A 12,281-nucleotide genomic window follows, 5' to 3' on the forward strand; every position below is an offset into this window, starting at 1 on the left:
CTAGGGGCAAAGCTGTAACCCTGGAGAGAGCAGAAGGAGTGGAGTTTGGTAACAGTACTATGCATCACAATTCCAACAGCCAGAAGAGGTATCCTCTGTAAGGATCACACATGCAGTGAGGGAAAAGGCAAACTCGCCCATTGATATTGTAGCTGGGGTACTGGAGAGATGAAGCAACAATTGATTGTGTGTATATATATATATATATATATATATATATATATATATATATATATATATATATATACACACACACACACACACACACACACACACACACACACACACACACACACACAGAAAGCCAACAGATGGATGTACATTCACCGGCTTCACATATATTACTGAAGGTATGTCCATAAAAGCTTGGAAATGCATACTGAGGAAGATGCCTTTGATAGTGATGCCCAATACCCATGTATTATGACCATCGACCATTATATTGCAAACCTAGTCACAAGTACTGTATGGCTAATGGATGACTCATTCTCCACATGCACTACAGTGTGTAACCAACAATATAAAGGTCATGGGAATGTAGCTGTGGGTGGAATTACCAGGCACACACCAATCAGTGTATTGGTTGATGACATCTAATAGCAAGTCTGCCAATGATAAAATGTTTTTTCAGCTTACTGCTATTGCTTAGGGTTGTGGTCATACTTTGGCACCACAGCACTTCATGTTGGATTTTGAGTGGCCATCTTAAAATTCACTCAGATAAACCTTACCTTTTACCAGGCTGCATGGTTGTCCATGTCATCTGGGATAAATCATCTGGTGGTGTTTGTAGCATCCAGACCTATGCATACAGTGTGCAGGTATGCTATCATTCAGCATAGACATTAAGGAATTCCTGACATGTCATGCTTACCAAAGGGACAGATCAGCAAGGTGCATGATGCCTTATATGAATGTTGCTCGTATGAGGCAATGCCACTATATGAGTGGTTTAATGAAAATTATGTTCATAGGTAAATACTAGGCTATCAGTCTGCAGACTACAAGCTTAGTCAATAACCAGAAAATATAAGTAAATCCTGTACCTTGCATCTGTGAAATAAAGACCTTAATCATATTGCCAACCCCACCCCTATGGATAACTCAGAGGGTGTGACAACTGTGTGACATGTGGTCAATGTATGCTACTCCTGTCTCCCCTTACCTACTGGTCTGTGCATGCACTGACACATGACTCACCTCTCAGAACAGTGAGGAGGTGTGTCACTGTTGGCTATGTGCAGTGTGTAAGTACACACCTGTTGGTCTCATGAGTTTCTCACAGTCTTCAGGTGAGCTGAGCTGTCTTGATAGATTCATAGAGGCAGTGCCAATGGGTATGTTACCATCTCCCAAAAGGTGACATTGGGTGCCATTCAGGGTTGCCCTCTACAAATTAACTGGCAAACAAGGATCCTGTAGCCCTACAGACTTCATATATGCTGTAGCCCACCATCTGTAGTTGCACAACTATTCCTGACAACCACCATGGCTTACGTGCTTCAGTGTGCTGCATGCCCTGTGCCTGCACTGTTCATGCTTACATCATTTCTAATTATATGGCATTGGGTGCTCAGTGATATGTACTTTGCTCTTCACTCTGCTGTGTGATATCATCTTATTGGCCACATGTGGAAGGGATTTTGTAGTACCAGGCCTGATACAGCCAAGAAGTTCCATGTATATGACTGTGCCTTCTCTGTGATAGCATCTCTATGTCCATTATAATTGTCAGTGCTCATCATTGGGGTTTGTGTATTGACCAATTAAAGGTATTCACAGCTCAATACCATATGTTGATAATACCAACTTTTACCATGGGCACTCTTCCATCTATTAAAACGTAAGTGTGAAGTAAGGCTTTAACTGTTTACATGTCATCAGGGTATTATTTTATTGCCTGATGTGACTTATCCTTTCACTGTCATGTCTGTTAAATAGATGTAGTTATTTATAATTTGGTTCCATGAAGATTCATACTCACCTGTGTATCCTGCTAATATATGATATATTGAGAAGTACCCCCTCCATGTTGTTTCTCACTGGCACAGTACAGTTACACTGATCAGCTATGAAGTTTACTGGGAGGCCTGACATGAATGTGTCCTTTGTTTGTTACCATGGTGAGATTAACATTGCTGTGTAATGTTTCTATCTTTCTATGGTTTTGTAATTGGTCATATCTCAGACTTACACTTGATGATGCTAATTTGTAATACAGTGTGCCTGTCAAATGAGAATGATCCTACCAACTCACATTGACAGTGTCTGCCTGCATGCATTAGTTTTTTTTCTTTTTCTTTTGCTTTAACCCTCCTATCTAAGGAGGTGATGCAGTTTATCTCTGCACATATGATGTTTATCCCTGTAAAAAAACAGATGTGCCCTCAGCTATAGCATTTTTTTTTGCAGTTGTGAGAGTAGGGACCAGGTTGAGGAGACCCTGGAGAGGTGGAGATATGCTCTAGAGAGGAGAGGAATGAAGGTCAGCAAGACTAAGACAAAATATGTGTGTGTGAATGAGAGGGAGGATATAGGAATGGTGAGGATGCAGGGAGCAGAGTTTGCAAAGGTGGATGAGTTTAAGTACTTGGGATCAACAGTTCAGAGTAATGGTGAATGTGGAAGAGAGGTGAAGAAGACAGTACAGGCAGGGTGGAATGTGTGGAGAAGAGTGTCAGGAGTGATTTGTGACAGATGGGTACCAGTAAGAGTGAAAGGGAAGGTCTATAAGAGGGATGTGAGACCAGCTGTGTTGTATGGGTTGAAGACTGTGGCACTGACAAAAAGGCAGGAGTCAGAGCTGGAAGTGGCAGAGTTAAAGATTTTAAGATTTTCAATGGGTGTGACAAGGATGGATAGGATTAGGAATCAGTATATTAGAGGGTCAGCTCAGGTTGGACAGTTTGGAGACAAAGTCAGAGAAGTGAGATTGCATTGGTTTGGACATGTGCTGAGGAGGGATGCTGGGTATATTGGGAAAAGGATGTTAAGGATGGAGCTGCTAGGTAAGAGGAAAAGAGGAAGGCCTAAGATAAGGTTTATGGATGTGGTGAGAGAGGACATGCAGGTGGTTGGTGTGACAGAGCGATATGCTGAAGACAGGAAGAAATGGAAACAGATGATCCGCTGTGGTGACCCCTAATGGGTACAGCCGAAAAAGAAGAAAATCCTCATTTGCTTACTTTACATATTTCTTCCTTGTTTGTTTGTAATGTGTGCCTCTTATGTTGTTTACTTGGGTATATTTGTTGTGTCCATAATGTATGTATGGCTGGTACCCACCTGTTAAATGCCCTTGTGTCCTAATTACTTTTGCTAAGTTTTCTGTGTTAACTAATAGCCTAATGCTAATGTATTCAGAGGATCCTGTAATACTATAATTTCTCCATGCACGTCTGATACGTATTTACTGCTCACCACTTGTATTTCCGTTACTTATTAATAATCGAACGCTGCTGGAGACATTTTTGACAATTTGGGCTTGTTTGAATGCCAGTCCTTAATTTCTATCACCACACAGACCATCAATGCTTCATTAGTGTAAGATTTTTTAAGGTTTTATATAGTAGATGTTTCCCACAGACAACTTCCTGCTTTTCATCTTACAAGCACAGGGGGTGCAGTTCATCTTCTAGGTAGTTCATGGAGTTCAAGGAATTCCTAATTTCCTGTTTTTATGGAAACTTAGTCTCATTATATGTTCTGCAAAGTAGACTTGCCCTATATGGTCATTATGCAACTTGTAATTTAAGCAGATGTGTCTCAGTGATTAGGGTGTCATCCAACTGTAGGACACACTTTTCTACCAAAATACCTAGTACAAGCAACGTTTCTACTATCAATAAAAGTGGTTCTATACTTAACATAAAAATAATAGTTGTAGCTTATTTGCTGCAATGAACCATAAAATGCCTTAGTGTTTCTGAAAATATAAATATTCTGAAAACTGAATTTAACAAAGGACTGTTGAAAACTTAACAATTCTACTTTTATAGTGTTGTCTTTACAGCAGTATCTTGTAATGCTGTCAGTCAATAACTATAAACCAGTTTATAAAACATATACAGTTACAGTTAGGCAGCAACCCCCATAATTTATGCATCATTTTTGTGTACTCTTTTGCAGCACTTTTTTTGCTTTTTATTTTTGCCCATTTTTATTGGTAAGTGGTGTGTTTGTGTGTGTGTGTGTGTGTGTGTGTGTGTGTGTGTGTGTGTGTGTGTGTGTGTGTGTGTGTGTGTGTGTCTGTGTATATCTATCTATCTATATATATATATATATATATATATATATACACATATATTTTTTTAATAATCAACTTACCACTTCATCAAATCGCAGAAGATCGAGATCTTGTTGCCAAAAACTGAATTAAACAAACTCCTGGAACATCATATTTTACCACCAGGAAACCAACCACTTGGCCACCAGTAATCAAAATACAGACTGAAGCAAATTAAACCCACCAAAGTTCGGGAGGCTGTGCCCCCCAATTAAATATACCAACTCCGAGATCACACTACAGTGGAGAAAAGGGCAATTTTCACCATGGTGGCCAAGTGTTTGGTTTCGTGGTAGTAAAATACAATGTTCCGGGAGTTCATTTAATTCAGTTTTTGGCAAAGTGGTCTCAGTCTTCTGTGATTCTATGAAGTGGTAACTTGATTATTAAAAGTATATATATATATATATATATATATATATATATATATATATCTATACATACATACACACAGTTGTTATAACTACTACAGTAAACACAAAAAAATGTGTTTTGCTTCACTTTACATTTTTTTGCAGTACAAACGCAACTGAATAGTAATATGTTAAATTAAACTGGTATTCATTTCTTTAAAAAAAAATCAAATAAAAAACAATAAAAATATATGTCACGACAGCTGCTTAAGAGCAAGTGACATTTATTTCTTAAATATATTTATATAATTTGCCATGAGAGTAATAAAACAAAAGAATGTTGGGGGGGGGGTTGTTGCCAGAAATGCAAGAATTCATACTTCTGATGGTACATATATTACAAGACACAGTTTGTCAGAAATATGGAAAAAACATATAAAAACATTTTGCAATGAAGTCAGTCTAGAGTTCAAATGAACTAGTGAAAATTATAAAAAGTGTATATACATATGAAGCAGAATTCTAAAGCAATTACAACTGGTGCAAAGTCTCATATTTTGGAAGGAGTGAATTGTAAAATTTTATTACAGCAAATAACATCAAAGCAACTAGCTGAAGGACAATTTTTACAAAAGAAAAAAGTTAGAAACGTAATTCCTTACGTGTTACTCATTTTTGTATTAACTAGTTTATATATATATATATATATATATATATATATATATATATATATATATATATATATGTATATATATATCTATATGGTTACTATCATAATGTCGAAATTTAAGATAAAATGTGTAGGTATTTGCGAACTGTTTCACCGAATGTACACATTTTTTTGTATGGCCCTAATGTTGAAAACAACAGCACTCCCACCTGTCCCGTAACTCCTTACCTAACTAGCCTAAACTCACAGTTATGCAGGGGGGCAAGCCCCCCTGCAACCCCCACACCCCCCTAACTTAATATTCCAACTCAGAGATTGCACTACAGTGAGGAAAGAGATGTATTTCCCTAACCTCACTGTACCGCGATCCCCTTACATGAGCGAAAGTTATAATTGCGAATGCACAGTCCATTCGCAATGATAACGTTCGCTCACATAAACTGCCGAACTATGAAGTATTCGAACATATGTTGTTCGAATACTTCATAGCCATGCAATTGCACAGCGGCATTTTGATAGTAAACCATATATATATATATATATATATATATATATATATATATATATATATATATTTATATGTCTTGACTTGGGGGGGGTCCTTTTTTGTTAGCCTATCCAACTAGTTATCAGTCATATTACTAAATTTACATAAACAGATCTGATAATTAAAATAAAAAAACATAATATATTCAACCTTCACAAAGGCTTTTGTCAATGACTATCTTCCTTATCAAATTAAGGTGTTACAGCGAATAGTGTACATTTGGAAGGTAGCTATTAATAAAACAAAAATGAAAGGAGAAGCATGACAGGAGAGGTAATCCCTCTGGAAACAACATTAAACCAACTACAGAAATATAACAGCATAATACATTATTTAATAAAAATGTGGCCTTGCAAGAATACAGGTCTGCAAGATGAAATATTAGCAGCTTTCATTCGCTGTAACTAGGAAAGTGATGGCCAACATTCTTAATTGATTAATGGGTTATTCCAGCAGTCATTAAGGCTTTGGGATACATATCAGTAACTGAAATAGACTACATTAATCAGACAGAAAGGACACTGAATACTTAGCGCTAAAACATCAACCAGTTTTCTTTAATATGTTTCCAGTATCTTAGTTTGTAACTTATACAAACTATGTTAAAGTAATGAAGCTTGTAATATTATTTTAGTCTATTTTCGTAAACAAGATTGTATAAATGAGCTTTTGTAGTAAAGCAAACCTGTTCAGAGTTATCAGTGTGTATTACTGGAAAACTAAAAGCTAGCTGTTTCTTGTCAACAGAATTAGAAGAAATTGCAATCAAGGAACATTTCAGTGTGTCTTCAGAAGGATTATTCTGCAAATAAATAGTTTTATTTATTTTAATTAGACTCTTCACATTGAGATATTTGATTGATACCTTAATGCACAAGAGGCAAAGGAAAAAAAAAAAAAAGATGACCAAGACAATATTCCTCAAATGCTTGTAGTATATAATGCATATTATAAATTAAACACCTTATCTTACATTTAACTAATAAGGTATTATATGCAGGTATCAAACAGCAAAGTAAAATAAATCTGTATGTATTACTAAGTACAACATGAAAAGGGGATAAGAATAAACCCATTTATAAATGGCATTCCCTCTACCAACTATAATAAAAGGCATTCCTCTCAAATCAGGTATATATGTGCTTCAGTGTTTAAGGTGAAATACCCACACAAGATTATTTTAGACTTCTCAGAAATGTTCCTGCTAATGAACTGTTTGCTTCAAATGACATGACAAAGGCCCTTTGAGTATTTCTTCAGTCTTCAACCCATACACGAAGAAAGGAAAAACCTTTACGATTGGACTGCATTAGACAGTGGCAATAACTAGCATAGATTTCCATACAGAACAGAGAAGCAGAGATAAGCTTTCACTCTGCTACAATTATTTGGGTAGTCTAAATAACTGATGTAGTTAATCAAGTACTTTGCAGTTGTTCTGAGCTTCAGGACACCGGAATAGTCCAGAGACAAGATAAGGCTAAGATGTTAAGGGTAAAACATTTGACATCCTAGTATTTTACATTAAAGTCTTGTTTTTAAGTAAGTTATTAGACAGTTTTATATTTAAATGTATGTGCTGCTATACATTTGTTTAAGGTTACAGATATATGTTTAAAATCATAATGTCCTAATGCATTGTCACATTATTTTCTACTTCAGTAATGGCTGAAAATATGTTTGTTTTATTCATTTAAATAATCTTAATATGCTCATTTCTGGCCATTACTCCTTTCTATTCCTGCCTTCATTCATTGTTATTATGCCAGTAAACCAAAAAAAATATATATTTGTCTTGGAAGGTTGCCAAAGTAAAGCAAAGTATTGCTATATGCAAAATGAACACAACTGTAATGATTAAAGGGATGTGTTACTCCTTCCTGCTTCAACTTTCCTGCATAAATATTTTTGTAGTAGTCTTTCTACCCCAGCTTTTCTGCAGAAATATTTTTCAAGGTAATGTGCTCCTGAATAAGCAGGTTCATGAAAGAAAGCTAGCTCAGAGATTTGGTTTATTTCTTGCAATCATGACTAGCCAATTTCATCAAATATTCTGATATTTATCCTTAGCCATTTCCATATCTTTTGCCAGTATTGGCTTTGTAAATGGAACTAATGTTACCTTATTCACTGGTTTACATATTCTACACTGAATATTTTCAGGTCCTTGGAGATTTGTTGAGCTCAGTGTGTAGCAATGGTTTAATGGCAGTAAGATAGTCATCCATAATAACTTTTGGAGAACAGAGCAACAAAGAAAGCATATGTCTGTGCCATTCTTTTATTTTTGGAGAAGAGGAAGATTTTTAAGTGCTCTATGAAATTTTGAAATAAATCTTAACATTTTGCCCATTTTTGTCCTGTCTATTTTCATAAAATATTTACAGCAGTGGTATTGGAGATTATATTGCAGTAGGCCAAACAAGTAAATGTGACTCTCATTTTGTTATGATTAATGGAGGTACATCAAGATGCTTTTTCATTCTCTGTTTGTCTCTCCATCTCTCTTATCTTAGTCATGTCTACTTTTGATGATTCTTGAAAATTAAGGTTTGCATTAACTGTGCCAAAGAAATCAGTCCACTGAAGAAACTGCATAGTATGAGTAGCTTATTTTTGGTCTTTAGTTACAGAATGGAGAAGTGAAGTATAACCAAAATGACCACAAGAAAACGGATCTGAGAAAGAGGGAAAGTGTTAATATTGCAATTAAGTTATTTTTGAATGCTGCTATGATGTCTTAGCCTGTTGTTGTTCTCATATCCATGCAATTTTATAAAGAGTAAGTATGCCTATCTATGAATGACTGACTCTTGACATTATGCAAATTATACTAGCATTTTAGTAAACAGATGGTCGCTGCCATAGGCATGCATTAAAGTTAGGCCTCATAGTCCCCTACAGCATGTACCTTAACTACTAGAATTTTAATTTGATTCAAAATTATCCTTATTTGAGAAAAGAGGAATAACTTATGAAAGCATCATTTGATTGTACTGCAAACAGCTTAATAATTATTCAAATTTTAATTTATTTATGTCATTTGGATGGCCTGTTGGTGATAAAAAAGGCTGACTTGCACTTTCCACATATATCAATGGAGTACAAAGCTACAGCTTCTCTTTCTAGTAATAGTCTTTAGTAGAGAGAGACATCTCTTAATAGCAGCTAGATGTCAGTGATGGGAGAAACTAGATCATGTAGCAGGTTCTCTAGGCTTGGGGCTGGTAGTCCTCCAAATTAAGGTTTATGGGTTTGTCTGAATAAGAAAACATGTATGTAAGACACATAAATAATTAAGAAAACAGAGAGTGGTTCTTGATAATTCTAAGAAATTAATTTTGATGAATGCATGAGAGGAAGGAACAGCATAGTTCAAAAAAGAGAGAAATCACAAGAGCTGAGGGTTAAGTCATAAGTTATTTCCTGTCAGACATATGTCTTTTATCTGTATAAAGCCCATGTTAAACCAAATTTTATAACTCATTCCCTATGTATTCTTATCCTTAGCCATGTAAAACAAAATGTGGTTGTGGTCTAATTATGGCCTTCTCTGCAGGGGACTCCATATGATCACAGTTGAATTACTTGCACTGTATTTATAAGTATGTTTTGATGACTTTTATGCTGAATTGCATTTATTAAGATTGCTGTAGCATTCCTATCTCTTGAGTTTTAATGCAGAAAAGGTATTTGATAGAGAATCATGGAGATTTCCTTTTGATACTCTTCTCTGCTAAGAAATACCAAAATCATACATATCCATACTGTCACCCTCTGCCAAGACACAGAAATAATTGACAAGCATATTCATAGTCTTTCTCCTGCCATCTCCCTATTTTATAGGCCAGGAAGGGAGTTCTTTACTGTTACTTTTATTTATATGTATTGTTGTTTAAAAGTAATCATGTATAGTATGCATAAAGAAAGGTAGAAAGGACTGTAAAATAATAATGGCTGCTGATATAATTTTTGTATACTGTGGTAACCCAAATAAGTCATTGTTGATGTTCTGCTTGTTTCTAGAGGAATATGGATAATTTCAATATGCAAAATTAATGTAACCTAAAATCAGTGCCTTTTCCTGAATTGCACAACCTTTGAAAATTGCAAATGAGATTTTCCTTTGAGAAAGATATTAAAGAAATGATATGCTTACTTGCTAATCTTTACATTAGCTTCAGCAGGGTATTAAGAAGAACTGTGATCTAAAATTCAACTGTGATTACAAAATTAAAATAATTCAAATCTTTATGCATAACAAGTGTTCAGGGGATGCTGCTAACTTAAATGCCAGTCTTACAAGTACTGTATGTATATCAGATGGTTTAGTATCTAACACCCATGTGGGCTCTAAAGGGACTGAAGAAGGCAGCTCCTACAGTTACAAGTGGTCACTAGCATTACAAGAAAGTCTACAAGTATGCATTAGTTCTTAATAATAGGTTGATCCTATCTATTCTCCACATTGAATACTTCTGCCTGACATGTCAGATGATTATTTGTATTTATTTTATTCATTATATGTCAGCTTCTGGGGGGTAATTTAGGGTGGGAAGAGTAAAAGTTAGGCCGAGTTGTTACTACTTGCAATGAGAAAGCATCATCAAGTAATGTAGTTCTGTATCACTATAAGCCATTCATCAGGAAATAATAGGCAGCATGACCCCCCCCCTTCAGCAATGATGATAACTCCAAAATTTGAGCGAGGTAAGCAGGGTGTAAGAGGCATTATTTTGTTAACCAAAGGGTTAATTTCTATAAAGTTATGAGAATCCTCAACTTTACAGGTCTTTCCAAAAGTGCACTTAAAATATCATCAGGAGTCTCATAGATAAATGCAAGGTATGTCTTTCCCTCATTGTCAATGACTTCTAGAGGACTTATGCATTACTTTAGCTACCACTGAAAGAATTTGGTAAGCTATGCGGTGAATCAATTATTTAAATCTCATACAATTGTGTTTTGTGTTTAGAACTTTTTTCCTTCTGTTGACTCACTTACTAGGTAAGAAAGGCACTTGGAACTTCTCAAGTTGACAAGAAGGAAAATTTGAGGAAAATTTGTATAGCAGTGGACTCTCTATTGAAATGTGGATACTCACAATGACAAGACCTGACATACTGAAAAAGAAAGAATAAAACTGCAGGGGAAGAATGAATATCAAACTTTTTTTTTTTAATTCTTTAAACTTTTTAATTTTGCATAGCAAGCCTGCTGCATCCACTTATGAATGGGGAAGCCCGCAACATCCACTGAACATATATAATAACACTGAGATCACCACATCATGGAAAAATTGGAATATTTGGATAAATCACAATCTCAGACTTAGTATACGCAAGTCTGGCTTCTTACCATTTAGTCTCCACATTAAAGGACTGGGAAATCAGAGTAATGACATTTACTATAGCACTGAATATACAGGTATCACTTTATTTTTTTTTCCAAACAATATTTTTTTGCATTTTATTAAAATCTTCATGATGTGTTCCAGTGATATAAAATTTTAAACAAATTGAAAATTAATTACATTTTAAAACTATATACAATATATATAGAGTTGACTGAATTCTTATTTAATTCATGTCTTAATATGAAAGTTAACAAATAAAGTGACTAGTGATATAGTTTTCAAATTATAGAGGTAACAATGCTCTGATAAAATATCAATAAGTAATAAAAATTTAGTCTAATTCTTCTGACTACCCCTATATTTTGCTTTCCATTATTCTAGCCACTTTGAAGATTGGTTCTTTTAATGATGACATTTCTTCAAACGGAGGTAGTGATAATTATTTTTGAATTCCTAGTTATGTTTTTTCTTGCAACAGTCATAGTACTCCAAAGTAGGTATTGTTTTTCATTTTCTGTTTTAGAAGTTCCTATTATAATAAATAAAACTAACATCTTTGTCAAAGATAATTTGTCAAACCATAATGCTCTTAAAAAAGTCTTCTACTTTCTCTTATAAAGGTCTTATTTTATGTGCAGTCAATTTGCATTACAAGATTTCAGACACCTCCAACATTGCAAGTCCATATTACTGCTAAACTTGGCTATTTTGTAAGGAGTAAGGAACTGAAAGTACTCTGATATTGTGACCATGGGACCATAATTGTTTTTAGATTCAGTAGTTAAATTTTTATTATATCTGTATTATGTCCAGGGGTAATGTATATTCAAAAGTTATTATTAGTAATATTATTAGGCTTAAGAATTATATTTAATATAGGTTAGAAATTATATTTTCTGTTTTATGTTCATTATATATATATATATATATATATATATATATATATATATATATATATATATATAAACCAAAAGCTCTCTCGGAGCACGTATGAAGAGAAAATAATAAATATAGTTGAAAAAACTTCAAAAAGACTGTATACAATAAACAAAATCTTATAACACAGGACA

Source organism: Protopterus annectens, chromosome 6.part1, assembly GCF_019279795.1.
Source record: "Protopterus annectens isolate FY-2018-M chromosome 6.part1, PAN1.0, whole genome shotgun sequence".
In the NCBI taxonomy this organism is placed as follows: domain Eukaryota; kingdom Metazoa; phylum Chordata; order Ceratodontiformes; family Protopteridae; genus Protopterus; species Protopterus annectens.